The sequence below is a fragment of the Lithobates pipiens genome, unplaced genomic scaffold (assembly GCF_037356315.1).
Source record: "Lithobates pipiens isolate NorthernLeopardFrog02 unplaced genomic scaffold, aLitPip1_a1.2 Scaffold_25, whole genome shotgun sequence".
Classification (NCBI taxonomy): Eukaryota; Metazoa; Chordata; class Amphibia; order Anura; family Ranidae; genus Lithobates; species Lithobates pipiens.
The window spans coordinates 133,053,634-133,067,621 of record NW_027507787.1 but is presented as its reverse complement, the minus strand read 5'-3'; positions in this window follow the sequence as shown (position 1 = coordinate 133,067,621).

The following is a 13,988-nucleotide window of genomic DNA, read 5'->3' as shown; positions in this document are numbered from 1 at the left end:
TTTATTGCCAGACCAACAATTCATTATAGCCTGTACTATAGCTAGCGCTAGTACTTTTAAATGACTTTTTTTCCTTTAGAAATGTCATTTTGCATTCGGACTGTTCTAAACACGGGAAACATGTGCCACTTTACAGGCATACTATAGACACCCCCCAGGTTTGAAATTTAAAGGAATATTACACTTTTATTGTTTCACTTTAAGCATTATTAAAATCACTGCTCCCAAAAAAACTTCTGTTTTTAAAACTTATTTTTGCATTGATACATGTCCCCTGGAGCAGGACCTGGGTCCCCAAACACTTTTTAAGACAATATCATGCATATAAACCTTTAAAATTAGCACTTTTGATTTTTCATGTTCATGTCCCATAGACTTTAACAATGTTCACGTGTTTGAACAAATTTTTTGCCTGTTTGCATGTTTTTTTTTTTTTTGTGAAATGGTAGGGGTACATTTGTACCCCATTACCATTTCACACAGATGGGATACCGGGATCTGGGGGTCCCCTTGTTAAAGGGGGCTTCCATATTCCGATAAGCCCCCTTCCCGCAGCCCCCACAACCACCGAGAAAGGGTTGTAGGGATGAGGCCCTGGCCCCCATCAACATGGGGACAAGGTGTTTTGGGGGCCTACCCCAAAGCACCCTCCCCATGTTGAGGGTATGTGGCCTGTTAGGGTTAAGGAGGGGGGGCGCTCTCTCACCCCCCTCTTTTCCTGTGGCCTGCCAGGCTGCATGCTCAGATAAGGGTCTGGTATGGATTTTAGGTAAATCGGCTTTCATGTAAAAGCAATCCTAGCGGCTAATTAGCCTCTAGACTGCTTTTAGAAGCAGTGGGAGGGAACGCCCCCCCCATCTTCCATGGTTTTCTCGGGCTCTCCTGTCCCAACAGGGAACCTAAGAATACAGCCGGTGGTTCCACCAGCTGACCATAGAACAGAACAGCTCCAATCATCTCAGTAGCCTAAGAAACAGGAAGCTATGAGCATTTTGTGACTTCGGTTTTTGCCGGATATAAACAGCACCATTGGGAAATTGGCAAAGCCTTTTATCACACAGATTTTGGTGTGGTCAGATGCTTTGAGGGCAGAGGAGAGATCTAGGGTCTAAAAGACCCATTTTTTTCAAAAAAGAGTACCTGCCACTACCTATTGCTATCATAGGGGATATTTACATTCCCTGAGATAACAGAAAAATGATGAAAAAAATGAAAGGAGCAGTTTAAAAATATAATAAAAAAAGCATAATAAATCATTTAAAAAAAAGCACCCCTGTCCCCCCCCCCCCCCCCCCCTCGTGTTCATGTGCAAAGGACAATTTTAAAGCATGTCATATTTGGTATCCATGTACTCGGCATAAGATAATCTTTTTTATTTCATTAAACATATGGGCAATATAGTGTGTTTTAGGGGGAAAAACACATTTTAAAAAAAAATTTAATGCACGCGCAAATTCTGTGTGAAAAAAAAATTGCCGATTTTAATTTGTAGGGCCCTTTCTTTAAAAAATATTGAATTTTTGGGGGTTCAAACGAATTTTCTTGCAAAAAAAATATTCTTTCATGTAAACAAAAAGTGTCAGAAAGGGCTTTGTCTTCAAGTGGTTAGAAGAGTGGGTGATGTGTGACATAAGCTTCTAAATGTTGTGCATAAAATGCCAGGACAGTTCAACCCCCCCCCCCCCCCCAAATGACCCCTTTTTGGTAGACACTCCAAGCTATTTGCTGATAGGCATGTTGAGTCCATGGAATATTTTATATTTTGTCACAAGTTTCAGGAAAATTACACTTTTGGGTCATTTGGGGGGGGGGGGGGGTTGTGCTATCTTGGCATTTTACGACCTTCAAAACTGTGATAGATAGTGAGGAGTGAAATCAAAAATTACGCCCTTAGAAAGCCTGAAGGAGGTGCTACGTTTTCGGGGTCCTATATGTGGCTAGGCTCCCAAAAAGTCTCACACATGAAGTATCCCCATACTCAGGAGAAGCAGCAGAATGCATTTTGGGGTGTAATTCCACATATAACCATGGCATGTGTGAGCAATATATTATTTAGTGACAACTTTGTGTATTTTTTTTTGTCATTTTTTAATCACTTCTGACAAAAAAATAAAATATTCAATGGGCTCAACATGCCTCTCAGCAATTTCCTTGGGGTGCCTACTTTTTACTTTTACACCTACTTTTTACTTTTACTTTTACACCTCAAAATGGGGTCATTTGGGGGGAGGGTTTGTACTGCCCTGCCATGTGGCTGAATACATGTTGGCCTAAATGTATGACTTAAATTAAGTTTATTACATTTTTTTATAACAAAAAGTAGAAAACATCATATAAGCCTTTAAAATTATCACTTTTGATTATTCATTTTCGTGTCCCATAGACTTTAATGGTGTTTGTGTGTTCTGCTGAATTTTTTGCCTGTTTGAATGTTCTGCTGCAAACTGAACAGGAGGGTGTCCGGCTAATCCCTATTCTTCACAATGGCCATGGCAGATTATATCTAATGAGTCCCTGCTCCCGCTTTTGTTCTGGAGAGCAAAACTCTGAGGTTAACAGCCCAGTTCCCTGATCTCTACTTTGTACTATGACATTTGAGGGAAAGGACTAGATAACTCCCATGGGACCTTTACTGTATCCCTAGATTTAGCAGACTTGAATACACCGAATAGCATAGACATATAGCTAACACTTTGCCTGAGTCTATCTTAAAGAAGAATTTTGCAATTTCACCATTGATACCAGTATTTGTATTTTTGTGTGATGTACCTACATTTATGTTTGTTCTGTTTGAAGAAGTTTGGATATGTTTATTTTAATGCAGTTGATATTTTGAGCATGCACTCATCTCTAAAAGACTAAAGGAATATGGGGCCTGTTACTTGATTATCTTCCTACTTGAAGGCTTCGTTCACATCAAAAGCTATGTACACACGATAGGATTTTCCGACAACAAAACTGTGGATTTTTTTCCAAAGGATGTTGGGTCAAACTTGTCTTGCATACACATGGTCACACAAATGCTTTCGGAAATTCTGAACGTCCAGAACGCGGTGACGTACAACGCGTACGATGAGCTGAGAAAAATTAAATTCAATAGGCAGTGAGGCTCTTCTGCTTGATTCCGAGCATGCGTGGACTTTTGTGCGTCGGAATTGTGTACACACGCTCTGAATTTCCGACAAGTCTTTTTGTCAGAAAATTTGAGAACCTGCTCTCAAACATTTGTGGGCGGAAATTCTGACAACAAATGTTCTTTGGCACTAGTGATGGATGAACTTCCGACTGGACGTTTCGCGAACGCGGACCGCGAACACGGCCGATAGTTCGTGAACCGTAACGTTCGCGGCGGGCCCCATTGACTTCAATGGGAGGTGAACTTTACAAACCTACAGGTCAAATTTGCAGCCACAGAATAATTACTAGCTGTGCACACATAGTCCCACCACATGGCCAATAACATAACACATGTATGAGGTGAATCTGGGATCGACAACTACAAGCATTCTTTTTTTATATGTGAAATTGTGACAATTCAGAACTGTGGAGCGCATGAAGGCAATGGAGGAGAGGGAAGGTCAGGGTGGGCAAAGAAGAGGGTGCAGGAGATAATTAACCGCACCGTGATAGAGAGCACTGACATCAGCAGCGTGACATACAGCAATGACAGCTGCACCGTGATAGAGTGATCTGACACCAGCACCGTGATAGAGAGCACTGACATCAGCAGCGTGACATACAGCAATGACACCTGCACCGTGATAGAGTGAGCTGACACCAGCACCGTGATAGAGAGCACTAGAGGTCGACCGATATATCGGCCGATATTTGTCATTTTTTAATTAATCAGCATCGGCCGATTGTGCTGATAAAAAAGCTGATTACATGTTCAGCGCGACTTGCAAAAGACTTCTGTAATAGAAGTCAATGTAAGTTGCCTGAAGACATCAGTGAAGGACTTTCCTCCTCTCTGGGCAGGCTGGCAAGAAAAGATCAAAGTGATACAATGTTTCTTCTTCAATGGGCTGAACTCCCTGTGTAGAAGTTCTCAGTTTAACCATTTAAAGACTAATCTTTTCTGACACTTGTTGCTTACAAGTAAAAATCCAGTATTTTCTGCTAGAAAATCACTCAGAAGCCCCAAAAATTATATATATTTTTTTAGCAGAGACCCTAGGGAATAAAATAGCGGTTGTTGCAATATTTTATGTGACGCAGTATTTGCGCAGAGGTCTTTCAAACGCAACTTAGCCGTTTTTTTTTCGTCCAAAAGTTTTGAGTACCTGTTTTTGTGTATTTAATAAATAGTTTTGTTTTTTTTCATCTAAATTATACATACAAGTGAACTGATTGGAGGTTTGTTTTGTTTAATAAATGTGTAAGAAATTTTCTGCATCACTTATTAAGGCTGCTTTCACACTGGATCGGGCAGGCGTTGACGGTAAAACGCTGCAAGTTTTAGCAGCGATTTACTGTCATTTTAGCCCCGCTATTCGGCTGCTAGCGGGGCAGTGAAGCACTGCTGCAAAATCGCATTGCATGTGCTTCAGCAGTGGTGACCATTCATTTCAATGGGCAGGAGTGGTGGAGGAGCGGTTTACACCGCTCCAAAGATGCTGCTTGCAGGATTTTTTTTTTAACGTCCTGCCAGTGCATCTCCTCATTGTGAAAGCACTCGGGCTTTCACACAGACTGCAGGGGAGCTGTTTTGAAGGCAATTTACAGGCGCTATTTTTAGCCCAAAATCGCCTGAAAAGCGCCCCAGTGTGAAAGGTGTCCAACTTAGATTTTATGAGATGAAGGGGAAAAAAAAAAAAAGGAAAAAATAAATAAAAAAATCGGCCTAACATATCAGCCCAAAACAATCGGCATCATATATCGGCCATCGGCCTCCACGATTTCTAAATATCGGCATGGGCATCGGCCAGAGAAAAACCCATATCGGTCGACCTCTAGAGAGCACTGACATTAGCAGCATGACATACAGCAATGACACCTGCACCATGATAGAGTGATCTGACACCATCACCGTGATAGAGAGCACTGACATCAGCAGCGTGACATAAAGCACTGACACCAGCACCGTGATATACAGCACTGACACCTGCACCGTAAGCAGCCCCAGGAGGAAGTCAGCATAGAACAGGGATGGTGGGAGCCCCTCATAATGAGCATAGCACAGGGATGGTGGGAGCACCTCATAATGAGCATAGCACAGGGATGGTGGGAGCCCCTCATAATATGCACAGCAGAGGTACAGCCCCAGGAGTAAGTCAGCATAGCACATGGATGCTGGGAGCCCCTCATAATATGCACAGCAGAGGTACAGCCCCAGGAGGAAGTCAGCACAGCACAGGGATGGTGGGAGCCCCTCATAATAAGCAGCCCCAGGAGGAAGTCAGCACAGCACAGGGATGGTGGGAGCCCCTCATAATGAGCATAGCACAGGGATGGTGGGAGCCCCTCATAATAAGCAGCCCCAGGAGGAAGTCAGCACAGCACAGGGATGGTGAACTCTACAAACCTACAGGTCATATTTGCAGCCACAAAATAATTACTAGCTGTGCACACATAGTCCCACCACATGGCCAATGACATAACACATGTATGAGGTGAATCTGGGATCGACAACTACAAGCATTCTTTTTTTATATTTGAAATTCTGACAATTCAGGACTCTTGAGACAATGGAGGTGAGGGAAGGTCAGGGTAGGCAAAAAAGAGGGTGCAGGATATGATCACCAGCACCAGCACCGTGATATAGAGCACTGACACCTGCACCATGATAGAGTGATCTGACACCAGCACCGTGATAGAGAGCACTGACATCAGCAGCGTGACATAAAGCACTGACACCAGCACCGTGATATACCAGTCCATAAGGATTAGCAGACTGTACCTCACTCAACCCTATATACTGTAGTACGCTATACCTTATCAGTCCTCAGAAGGACCTTTGTGCAACTAGTAGGTTGTGATTAGCAGACTGTACCTCACTCAACCCTATATACTCTAGTACGCTATACCTTACCAGTCCTTATAAGGACCTTTGTGGAACTAGTAGATTGTGATTAGCAGACTGTACCTCAGTCCCTATACTGATAAAGGACTGCTGCAGAATTGGGCAGCAGTCAGCAGTAGTGCACCTCAACCCTATATATTGTGGACCTATACAAGTCCTTAATGATTAGCAGACTGTACCTCACTCAATCCTATATACTCTAGTACGCTATACCTTACCAGTCCTTAGAAGGATCTTTGTGCAACTAGTAGGTTGTGATTAGCAGACTGTACCTCAGTCCCTATACTCATAAAGGACTGCTGCAGAATAGGGTAGAAGTCAGCAGTAGTGCACCTCAACCCGATATATTGTGGACCTATACCAGTCCTTAAGGATTAGCAGACTGTACCTCACTCAACCCTATATACTCTAGTACGCTATACCTTACCAGTCCTTAGAACGACCTTTGTGCAACTAGTAGGTTGTGATTAGCAGACTGTACCTCAGTCCCTATACTGATAAAGGACTACTGCAGCAGAAGGGCAGCAGTCAAGTATAATATTCTTTCTATATTTGGAAGAAAGAATATTATACGTGTACAACCCTATTGCCATACCAGTCCTGAAAAGAACATTTGTGGACCTAATAGTAACAGCTAATGATTAAACTGACTGTCCCTCACTGCCACACACAGCTTCCTGTCTGTCCCTATTTAAACTGACAAAACACAGGCTGCTGCAACAATAACTTGAATAGCACTCAAAACTATATCCTGTACTAATTTACCATTCCAGTCCTGAAAAGGACTTTTGTGGACCTAATAGTAACAGCTAATGATTAAACTGACTGTCCCTGCTGCACACAGCGTCCTGTCCCTCTCTGCACTGACAAAAGACAGGCTGCTGCAGCAATGACTTGAATAGCAGTGCCTCAAACCTATATCCTGAACTATACCTATATCATACCAGTCCTTAACCACTTGCTTACTGGGCACTTAAACCCCCCTCAGTCCCAGACCAATTTTCAGCTTTCAGCGCTGATGCACTTTGAGTGACAATTCCACGGTCATACAACACTGTACCCAAATGAAATTTTTATCATTTTTTTCCCACAAATAGAGCTTTCTTTTGGTAGTATTTAGTTACAGCTCGGAGTTTTATTTTTTGCTAAACAAACAAAAAAAGATGCAAAAAAAAAAAAAAAAAATCATGTTTTAATAGTTTGTTATAAAATTTTGCAAACGGGTCATTTTTCTCCTTCATTGAAGTGCGCTGATTAGGCGGCACTGATAGGCTGCATTGGTGGGCACTGATGGGCTGCATTGGTGGGCACTGATGGGCTGCATTGGTGGGCACTGATAGGCTGCACCGGTGGGCACTGATAGGCATAGTTAAGGCGGCACTAATAGGCACAGATAAGGCGGCACCGATGGGCACAGATAAGGCGGCACTGATGGGCAAAGATGGGCACAGATAAGATGGCACGGATGGGTGGCACGGATAAGTGGCACGGATGGGTGGCACGGATGGGCACTGATAGGTACCACAGATAGATGGGACTGATGGGCACTGATAGGTGGCACTGATAGGTGGCTCTGATAGGTGGCACTGCTGGGCACTGATGGGCGGCACTGCTGGGCACAGATGGGCGGCACTGCTGGGCACTGATGGGTGGCACTGGGGTGCAGCACCTTTGAGGCAGATTGGGTGGCACTGTGGGTGGCACTGTGGGTGGCACTGTGGGGTGGCACTGTGGGTGGCACTGTGGGTGGCACTGTGGGCACTATGGGCACTGACGGGGGGCACTGACGGGGGCACTTACTTTTGCTTTTATTTTACTTCAGGATGGCACTGCGGGAGGCAGGTGGGCACAGGCAGGTGGCAGGTGGTCCCTTGTATTGATGGCCGTGATCGGGACTGATGTCCCGATCACGGCCGCCAGTGATCGGCTTTTTTTTTCTCTCCTCGCGCTGTCAGCGCGAGGAGGAATAATAGCCGATTACCGGCTCCGTTCTATCACATGATCAGCTGTCATTGGCTGACAGCTGATCACGTGATAAGGGGTCGGGATCGAACCCTTACACGGATCGGTGATCAGGCGAGTCTCACGGACTCGCCGATCACAGAGCGCGCCGCGCGCGCCCCTCAGGGGGCGCGCAGGCCGCTCGTAACCGGGACGACGTCAATAGACGTAGTCCCGGAAATGTAGGTCCGCGCTAATGCCGTCATTTGGCAATAGGGCGGATCTGTAGTGGTTAAAAGAACTTTTGTGGACCTAATAGCTAGCGATTTTGGTCACTGCAGTCTCTCCCTGCTCCACACAGCAACCTCTCCCTATAGTGACAGTAGAAAGAATGTAAAATGGCCGCCGGATCGGGTCTATTTATAAGTTAGGGGGAATGTCCAAGTGTCCAAGTGTCCATGTGCTGTAATGTCTCAATTGGCTGCCCTGTACCACATGATGGATGTGTCATCATAGGTCAAAGTTCTTTTACACAGTAAACATGTAAGTCCGCCGGGCGAACAGCGGCAATAGTCCACCGATCGGGCGGACCGCGAACAGCCTAAATTCGCCGCGAACCGACCGCCGGGCGAACCGTTCGGCCATCCCTATTTGGCACATGCACATAGACGGACTTTCTGACAACAAGCTCACATCCTTTTTTTGTCGGAAAATCCTATTGTGTGTACAGCCCATAAGTGTATTGGAATTGCAGACAGAATTGCTCAATTCTGGCCATGCTTCCAGAATTGTAGCAAAACACGCAATGCACTTGTGGTGGCATTATTTCTTAATAGTGCCCAAAACTTGGTGCTATTTTGCGCACAATAAATTCACATAAATGGGTCGCCCTACTTGTGACACGTATAATCATGTGTACATTGTGCCAAAAATTGGGAAAGCATGTTCCTGCTACATGAACTGTGAACAGGACCTCATATATTTCTTCAACAATCTGGCAGAAGTTGATATATCTCTGGGTCCAGCCAGTGATTTCTTTGTTTCTCCAAAGCTGTAAATGTGCCTGGATCGTTCTATTTTGTCCAAAGCTGTAAATGTGCATGGCTCATTTTATTGAGTGAATTATAAAGTTTATTTTTATTATATTTTATTTTTGTAATTGTTTTCAAATTCTCATCAAATATCTTTTTTGTAACAACTTTGTATTTTACATGTCTTGAAATGTATATTTCTACGCTTTTCAAATAATAAAAATAAAAATAATATATATATATATATATATATATATATATATATATATATATATATATTTCCCAAGATCTCATAGACGGAGACCCCAGAAACTCTGACTTATGATTCAGGAAATTATAAAATAGTGATATGCCTTTAATTGCTGTGTTGTTGTTCTGATAATACAAATATATTCTGACCGGAAGGGGTAACTGGATTATAGGAATTGTATGTATAAGGTGTGAGATCTGATTATATGTATACTGATCCCTTAACTCCAGCCCAAACTCCAACTGTAGTGCCCTAAATGTTTTAATGGATGGTCCTATCATAATATCGTGCACTGAGGAAAGTCCATTCGCCATCCCGTTTTTTATGTTTAGATGAGGAATCAGGAGCCTCAGACTCGACAAGGTCAATGGGATTGGCTTAGTGGGCTGGTTCGGGTGAACAAAGCTCAGAAGTGTCCTCCAAGCTGCTACCGTAACTTTCATGGGGGAGGATAGAGTACTAACCTCCAACGGGTTCAGTGTGCAGGTCAGCAATAAATCACTAGTGTTGTGCTTAGCACACTGGGCTCTTTCTAGCTCTTACCACCTAGGCCCCTGGCTCTGTGCAAACCATTGTTTTTCTTGGGCTAGGATAGCGGCCAAGTAATAGTCCTTCAAGAGAACATGTCCCACCCCTCCTGCTCTTTTTGTCTGTATCAGTTTTTTGAATGCGCATCTGGCCTTCCCCCCCTGCCATAAGTACTTATTAATTATTGATTGCGCTTTGGAGAAAAAACTATTCGGAATTTTAATAGGGAGAGTCCTAAATAGATAGAGGAATTGGGGTAAAATCATCATCTTAAAGGCTGCTAGTCTTCCTGCCCAAGTCATTTCTGTTTTAGAAATAGATAGCAGTTTGGAGTCTAATCCATCTAGAAATGGCAAATAATTGTTGTTAAATAGTTTTCCGGTTTTATCTGACAACATTATACCCAAGTACTTAATTCCCCCAGAGCTCCAAGCATAAGGAAAGATACCTTGCAACTTTATTTTCGTTTCATCATCTATTCCCAACCCCAATATCTGGGATTTTCCTTCATTCACCTTGTAATATGAAACACGATTAAACAACGATAGGGTCTCATGCGCCTTAGCCAGGGAAGTCTCCACGTTGGATAACATCAAGATCACATCATCAGCAAACAGGCTGACACTATGACTCGTCTTCCCCATCATGAATCCTGTGATTCGTGGGTGTGATCTAATATGGATGGCAAGAGGTTCCATCAGTAAATTGAAAATCAAGGGAGACAGAGAACATCCCTGGCGCGTTCCATTCGAGATATGGAACGGGGAGGACAATACCCCTGACAGGTATACTCTGGCCGAGGGTTTGGAATATAGCGCCATAATTGCTGACACAATGCTTCCCTCAAACCCAAAGGCCCCAAGCACTTCTCTTAAGTACTGCCAATGGATACTTTCCAAGGTCTTCTCTGCGTCCAATGTTAGAAGCAGAGAAAGCCTCTCCTGCACCTCAGCCAAGTGAATTATATTAATTAATCTACGGGTCGCATCTGAGGCTTGCCTATTCTTAGTAAAACCCGTTTGATCAGGGTGTATTATTGTAGGAAGGATGTCCACCATGCGAGCCGCTATTAATTTGGCATATATTTTTAAATCACTGTTTAACAGAGAAATCGGACTAAAGTTAAGCGGGGAGACTGGATCCTTCCCTGGCTTAGGTAGGGTTATGATCAACGCTTCCAGCATCTCCGGCGGGAAAGAGGCAGAGGCAGCAGCATTATTGAAGATCTTAGTAAGGTACGGGGAAAGAATGGTCTTAAACGTCTTATAATATTCACCACTAAAACCGTCCGGTCCTGGAGATTTGTTAGATGGTAAGGAATCTATTGTTTTCTGGACCTCAACCTCAATAAATGGTGCATTCAGAGAATTTAGTTGCTCCTGAGTCAGTTGTGGAATTGACAGTCGAGAAAGGAAGTCAACAATTTGTTCCCTAGTAGGTTGATGGGTCGTGGGGTCATCTTTGAGGTTATATAGAGAACTATAGTAGGAGCTAAAAGCGTCAGCTATCCACTTAGGGTGGAATTCCTTCAACTTAGTGACTGGATAAATGATATAAGGAGTTTTAGTTTTGTATCTGTGACCTTTGATTGTGTGGGCCAGCAGCCTACCCGCCTTGTTGCCATAAGCATAAAACATAATTTTTCTCCTTTTACTATATTTCTCAAAATTTTCAAGTAAAAGTAAGCGTAAGTCGTGCCTAAGCTAGGCACGTTTTTGGGATATATGATCTGTCGGATTAGACTTGTTGATCAGCTCTAAATCCTCAATAGCCGTCACCAAGTCTTTTAGTTTACTTTGCCTCCGCCTCCTTAGCCGCACACCCATCTGAATGCATATACCACGCATATACACCTTATGCGCATTCCATAGCATAAAGGGGTCCTTAACAGAACCAACATTATTAGCGAAAAATTCAGTTAATCGTTCCTGAAAAACCTTCCTGCATTCCCCCGCTGTAAGGCATAGGTGTTGACCCTCCATTCCGGCCTCGCGTCAACTGACATTGAGCCCACCATGGAGAGCACCACCGACGCGTGATCAGACCATGTTATCGGATTAATGGACACAGAAGATGTCCGCAGCAGGGTCTGTTGATCCACCAAAAACATATCAATTCTAGTATAAACCTGTCGCGGAGGCGAAAAATATGTGAAGTCCCTCTCGTTGGCGTGCAGACATCTCCATGCATCATAGAGATTTTGCTGATGAATAGTGGGCTGTAAGGCTGAGCGTAGCCTATTAGATCGTGATGTAGAGTCCAAGATTGGGTCTGGAGTTAGGTTGAAATCGCCACACACTATCAGCAGGCCCTTTTGGATTTTTCTCACTATCCGCATCAGTCTATTAAAAAATCTTACTTGGTGGGTGTTGGGGGAGTATACATTCACAATTGTATAAGTAGTCAAGTTCAGATCGCATATTAATATGAGGAATCTACCATGGGGATCACTTATAGACTCATGAAGATGGAATGCCACAGAGTCTTTTATGGCCGTTAGAACTCCTTTCCTTTTGGTGTCCACGTTGGCTGTGAATATATGTGGGAAACTCTTGTGTGAGCACTTAGGTGCCTTGGCAGTCATAACATGGGTCTCCTGACTGAGTGCAAACAATGTCGCACTTGTTTATGTCCGCTTCTCTCCAGAGCGAGTGTCGCTTTATGGGGTGGTTGAGCCCCTTAGCATTAATTGATAAAATATTCAAAGCCATAGAATGATTATGTGAGGTCGGTTTGGAAGAAAGTGAGATCTAGATCAACCGGAGAGGACCCTCCTCGTCTACGGTTGTCACCCCATAGCTTCGAGGCTACCCCAGATAATGTGTGTAAAGCAGTACTCACTGTTACGTGAAAGTTATACCCGGTTTTGACCATATGCAGTCTCACTGATCCTCGCTGCAGAACAGTAGAAGGGATGAGCAGCCACTGCTGGTCATCATTTGTTATGTGGTCTGCAATTCCAGTATAGTTCAGCATCCAAACAAAAAAGTGAAGAAAAAGAAGAGAAAAGTAAAACATATCAACAGGTCGTGAACCTTGCAGTATAGTTCAGCATCCAAACAAAAAAGAGAAGAAAAGAAGAGAAAATTAAAACATATCAACAGGTCGTGAACTTTGCATTAGCATTCGCTCCCATTAAAGTAGAGCGTCAACCAATGAGAACTGTGGGCAGCATATGCTGCAAACTTAACTGGGGGGAAAGTTCAGCCTGAGGTTCCCTAAGAACAGTGACAATGGGACCCCACAATAAGACAAGTACATCCGGCCATCAATATGTGTGTGACTTGGCGCTCTGCGCTGTAACAGTTTTCCACTCACGATCAATCTGCTTCGGGGCACTAGACATAGCCTCACCTATTTCCTGCTCCGAGATTATGCCCAACTCCCTTAGCAATGCTATGCCTTTGTCCAAAGAAGTGATTATGTATGTACGGTTGTCCTTGGTCACAGACAGTTTTGTGGGGTATCCCCACCTATAAACAATTTTATGGTTCCGCAAGGCTTTGGTGATAGTATTCAGGTTTCTCCTTTTCTGGAGTGTGTGTTGTGAGAGGTCTGTGAAAAACTGCAAATGTTGATGTTGTGGCAGGATGCGTTCTTTTTGCCGCATAGCTGCCATAAGGTCCTCTTTCACATGGAAAAAGTGCAACCGGAGTAATACATCCCTCGGGACCTGTTCAGATAGATGCGTTGGCTTGGGGAGACGATGGATCCTATCAATCGTCGTTTCAAGGTCAGTTAGAGCCAGGAGGATTTGCTTAAATATAGTCACCATGTGTGCATTGAGGTCGGCCTGTAGGACAGTTTCGGGGGATCCCCCTAACTTTGATATTGTTCCTTCGTGATCTGTCTTCCAAGTCTGCCAGTTTCTCTTTGAGCCACTCCACCTCCCCTTCTTTTTCCATATTGGGGTCTACAAGGTCATTTATAGTCCCAGCGTATTCCCTCATCTTTGTTTCAATATGATCCACTCTGTCGCCTATGGCATTGAGATCCTTATTAAAACTGTGCATACAAGCAGCAAAATCTGACTGGATGGTGCTGCGTAGTGATAACAACATGTCTTTCAACACTGTATCTAAAACCGGCTGATTCTGAGTGGGGAACGACTCGATGGGTTCTGGCAACTCCCGGGTGTCATCCCCTGAGTCAGTAGCTGGGCTGCCCGCCAAACTCAATCCGCCGCCATCCAGCCTAGGTTTCGATTTGACTGGGC